Genomic DNA, 5,730 nt, shown 5'->3' on the forward strand with positions numbered 1-5,730 from the left:
CGCATTAAGCTCTTCGCAGGATAATGCAGCCGGTGCCTTCTCAACACTTAGAGGCACAGAACTTTAGGGCTGGAGGGCTCTTTAGAAATCGCCAAATTCAACCGCTTCTCGTCCACTCCCTTTCTAATAGGAGACTGAAGCCCAGAGAGGTCGAGTCTCGCCTGTGGCTGCGTCCTCAGGACCAGGGTCCAGTCTCCAGTGTCCTCTCCTGGCATCCTGCTCTGATCCTGCACTTCTCCCTGTGCTCAGGTGTCTCTACACCTCGCGCTCTAGGTGTAGGATTCACACGGGAATCCTCTGTGTGGTTTTCTCATCCCTTTTCATGAACCGCCACGCTCCTTCCTAAAGGGAAAATCTAAAACAGGGAGCAGCATGTTATCACAGCTTTGAAGCCAGTGGGATCCAAACTCAGAGCTTCCTATCTTACTAGTTATGTCACCTTGGACACTCTCGCTTCTCTAAGCCTCAGTTTCCTCATATGGTAACATAAGGATAAAACACCCCCCTTACTAGGTCACCTTGAGGAATAAATGAACTAAGAAGGCAGAAGGAGCTGGTACTGAGCCTGAAACAAAATACACTCCATAAACGTGGCTTCCCTTCTTCCCAACCAGGTAGCAGGGCTACCTGCTGGGCCTTGCTCCCGCTGTCTTGTTAACACAGAAGTCATCCCGTGGCTTTCTCGGGTTCCCAGAGAAAATTAACAAAGAGCATCCTACAAGAGGAGGTGCTGTCGGCAGACCTTGGAATCTCACCTGTTCACTTACTGTTTGGCCTTAGGCAATTTACTTAATTCTTGATTTTACGGAAACCGTAAAATTGAGGTGTTATTAGGATTAGACATAATGTGTGTAAAGTCCTTGGCATATAAGAGGTACCTAGTATTAATAGTTACAAGATCAGAAGAGGCTGATGAGGAGAGACTGGGATAAGAGCCAGGAGCTCTAGCACTCACTCTAAAATATACCACTTATCTCTACCCTGCTCTGCATATCACCTTGAGCTAGGCAGAACCTGATTTGAAGAGATGACTTAGAGTTGATTGGAACTGTGGCATGTTCTAGAATTATTAAAAATGAATTTATTTACAGGTTTTCCTAAAAATGTTTTTTCTTCTTAGCCCATCTACCACTATCAGGAGGATTCTCTTCTTTGATCAACCAGAATTCCTCTTCTTCACAAGTCTAACAGGTGGTCAGATCACTATTTTAAAAATACCCTACAATTAAAGCAACTGAAATTGTTGAGCTGAAAGAAAGCTTGGTGGTGACAGGAGAACATTATAAAGCTCAGTAGCCTGTAAGGAGATGGTAGCCTCTTCAGTTTCTATAAAATACATCTTGGGGGAGTAAAAAGGTAGACACGTGACATAGTAGGAAGCTTCTGAACTAAAAAAAAAACAAAAAACAAAAAACCAAAAAACCAACACACAGGAACATGACATTTTCCCGTCAGAGTCAGTTCATAAAGTTGTCCCTATAAAAAGTGCTCATTGTATGTTGCTTGCGTCTGGGGCCTGTGTGTGGGGAGAGAGAAGCCACGCCCACATGACTGTATTCATGTATTTGCCTGTGTTACAGCCCATTCCAAGGGCTACTTTTACATTTATCTAATAACAGTAAAACAGGCTTACCTGGGGCATCCATCCAGTCATTAAAAAACAGTATTTAAGCCACTGTGATAAACTGGGGAATTTATCATGGAGCCATGACATTCAGGCTATAAGAAATCTCAACTTTCTTTTATTGGTAGGATATTGAGATAATCCTGCTTTGTTCTCATTGATGTAGAGTTAATATCCTTCCCTCCATCTTACTTTTTCTACATGTTCCATTAGTTCTTTCTTTTTTAATCTTAATTATTGCTTTTTAAAATTATTTTTATTATTTGGTTCTTTTGATTTAATAAGTGCATATTTCATTTTATATTTAACAGTTAACTGTTTCCTAGAGATTATGACCTATCTTTGACTAAACAGTGGTACTTTTTCCTCTTCCAGGCCAATGCAAGGACTTTAAAATTCTCAAACCTCATTTATCCACCTCTTACACACTACTATTATCATGTACTTTAATTTTTTTCTATCTTTTATGACCCTTGTGAGAAATTATTTTATATTCATTATCATTTAGATTTATCTATACATGTATTATCCTTTTCTTTCTCTTTATTTCTTCCTACACCTCAGAGCCACTATCTTGGATCATTTTCCTTTTACTTAAAGAACGCTTCCTCTAGCCAGTGATAACTTTTCTCAACCTTTTTTCCTGAGAAGTTATTTCACGTTTATTTAGGAAAATTATTCAGAGATTTGCCTTTGTTGTTCAGTTGCTAAGCCATGTTGGACTCTTTGTGACCCCATGGACTGCAGCTCGCCAGGCTTCCCTGTCCTTTACTATCTCCTGGAGTTTGCTCAAACTTATGTCCATTGAGTCAGTGATGCCATCCAACCCTCTCATCCTCTGTTGCCCCCTTCTCTTCCTGCCTTCAATCTTTCCCAGCATCGGGGTCTTTCCCAGTGAGTCAGCTCTTTGCAACAGAGATTTGCCTTACTGGATATCAAGACTTTTATTGTGAAACAATAGTGATTAAGGCAATACATTTTGGACAGAGATAAACAAAATTAAAGTGAAACAGAATACAGATCTTATAACTGATGGAGCCAGAATTCTAATCCTGCCTGTATTCTTAGCCACCACTTTAACTAGTGCAGGGCAGTGGGGATGGAGAAGATGGGTCAAATGTAGTGGATGGTTAAAACATCTTCTTCCTCCAATTCACTGATCTTAGCATATTTTAACTGTTCCTATTTTGGTGTGCTGTCTTCCACTCATCTTACAGACATCTACAACCCCTTGCCTTCTCTCTTTATCAGGTTTCTTAGTAAAACCACAACTCTGGCTAATTTAAATTATCCAAATACTGCAAGCTTCCACCATGCAACAGAGCACGGCTAAAGAAAGACACAAAACCATTTGACTTGTCCCACCATGAAACTAAGTGATCCTTTACTATATATGTAATGTATTTACAATGCTTATTATTTATTGTCCATTCTGAGGGATGCAAGCTTCATAAGAACAGTTTTTGCTGTCTGATCCACTGGTGTGTTCCCGCCTTTGCTGCCCAATAGCGACTGTCTCCTTATTCACTCTTCCACTGTGTCAGACCGTTGCTTCATGCTTCCTTTTCCCTCAAATATCTTTCAGTCATTTTATGTCTTCACATTCTGCTGAAGTACTATGCTTCTTATTTCACTGATAAAAGTCACAGTGTTTGGAAGGGAACTGCCACAATCTCCCGCCGTGACACCTACCCACTGCCCAGCATCTGCACCCAGCACCCGCCTTCCCTGAATGAACCAGCTTCTCCAATGAACTACCCGTGCGTGCCCTTATCTGCAACCGGTCCTTTCATCTGTACTTGGATGCTGTGGATCCCAGCCCCTCGGGAATGAGCTCTTCAGCAGACATGATTCCTCCTCTCTCCTGCCTTGTCAACTTCTCTGTCCCTGCTGGACCACCCCTGTTTCTTCATCTTAAAAAACACTCTCTTGACCCCGCTTTTCTTACTAACTGCCACTGCCTTTCCCTCCTTCTCTTTGCAGCTAAGCTACTAAGAGTTCCATCACTTTCTCCATTTCCTGTCCTCCTGTCCTCCCTGAAACACACTCATCAGGAGTTTGACCTGTCACACTACCAAAACTGCCCTGGTTAAGTCACTGATAACCTCTACCGTGCTACCTCCAAAGGTCAATTTTTTGTCCTTATCTGACTTAACAAATTCAAGCAGCTGACAGATTTATCTTTCTCTCTTCCTTGATACATTTTCCTCACTTGAATTCTAGGACACCACATATTTCTTGGATTTTATTCGGCTTTACTGGTCACTCTTTCTCAGTGTCCTTCAGCTTGTGCCTCTTCTTTCTGCCTCTTAGCCGACACTGGAGTGCTCCAAGGCTGACGGTGAATCTTCTCTGCCTAGTCTCACTCCCTCTGAGATCTCAGCCGGTCTCATGGCTTTAAATACTATCTGTACCCAATAATGTCTAATTTTTTTTTCTAATCTAGACTTCCTTCCTGAATTCCTGGCTCATATATACAAGTGCATCTTCGATCTCTCTACTTCGATGTTTAACGTGCCCAACCTTGACTCTTGACCTTTCCCCTGAACTGGCCTCTCCAACAGGTGTCTCTCCTTCTCAGTTGACAGCTCCACCATCCAGATGACCAGCAAAAATATTGAGTCATCCTGCATTCTTCTCTTTCTTCCCCACCTCATACTCCATGAGAAGATTTTATAGGTTCTGGCTTCAAAATATATGCTCAGTTGCTCAGTCATGTCCGACTCTTTGGGACCCCTTGGACTATTGGTCCTGTTAGGCTTCTCTGTCCATGGGATTCTCCAGGCAAGAATACTGGAGTGGGTTGCATTTCCCTCTCCAGGGGATCGTCCTGACCCAGAGATCGAACCCGGGTCTCCTCGTCTCTTGCATTGGTAGGCGGGTACTTTATCACTGCGCTGCCTGGGTCTGACTATCTGTCTCTCCCCAGTTCTACCAGCATGGTGCAAGCTGCTCTCATCTCTCACCTGACTGACTGCAGTAGCTTCTTCAGTCTCCTCTGCTCCTGTCTTTGCCTCCTCTCCTGCCTTTGTTCATTCTCAAAGCAGAAGCCAGAGTGATTCATCTGAAAAGTGGGTCCGATCACGTGATCCCTCAAGTCCTAATTCCCCAGAGGCCCCAGTCCACTGGGAGCCTTGGCCTGCAGTGGCTGCCCTCTCTGCAATGTTTCTGGCCTCACTTTCTGCCTCTCCCTCCCTCACTCCTTGCCAGCCACACCGGCTTCTTGGATGCTCCTCAAACAAGATGGAATTACACTTCAGGGTGTCCGTGCTAGTTGTTCCCTCTGCCCCGAAGTCTCTTCCCCAAATATTCACACGGCTAAAACCTTCACCTCCTACAAGTCTCCTCTCCATTCCCGTCTTGTCAATGAGACCACTCCTGACCTGCTTGAAAACCGCATCTCTTCCTCCCAGGACTCCCAGTTCCCCTTTACTCTACTTCAGTTTTTCTCCCCACATCATTCCCCACCACCTAGTCTACTATACAATTTATGAAATGACTATGCTTGCTATTTATTGTCACCTCAGTAATACATCAGACCCAAGGAAAAAAAGGTATTTTTCTCTGCTTTATTCAATGAGGTGGCCAACATTTGCTACCCATACTTACTAAGTACCAGACCTTGTGCAAGGATTTGAGGACATAAAGAAAAACAGGTCTCAGCTCCTGCCTCAAAACGGACTGAGAATATACCAATACAAAAATCAGATCTCTATAGTTTTTATAAAATTATGAAGCCATCAAACACAGGTTATCACCTCATTGAAATCTCAAAAGAAGCAGCGCGTTCAAGGTAAACAAGTGAGGTGGTATTATTCTCAGTTTAACGGTGAGGAAATCACAATTCCTAAAAAGTGAATGGAATTAGGACTCCCTGGGGAAGACTTGTGCCAGCAGAGTCATGCCTATCTCTGTATCTGTCCCCAAAGCACTTGAAGGTTATTAAATGTGTACTGAATAGATCCCTAGCTTTAAGCTGTGGCATAAAAGATTTACATGCAAAAAAGAATGTCTTATAACTAAGAGCCAAAGGGAAGAACAAACTCCATCTACCAAAGTATTTTAAAATACTTAATATTTTGTATATTTAATATAATATTACATTG

Source organism: Bos indicus, chromosome 4, assembly GCF_029378745.1.
Source record: "Bos indicus isolate NIAB-ARS_2022 breed Sahiwal x Tharparkar chromosome 4, NIAB-ARS_B.indTharparkar_mat_pri_1.0, whole genome shotgun sequence".
In the NCBI taxonomy this organism is placed as follows: Eukaryota; Metazoa; Chordata; class Mammalia; order Artiodactyla; family Bovidae; genus Bos; species Bos indicus.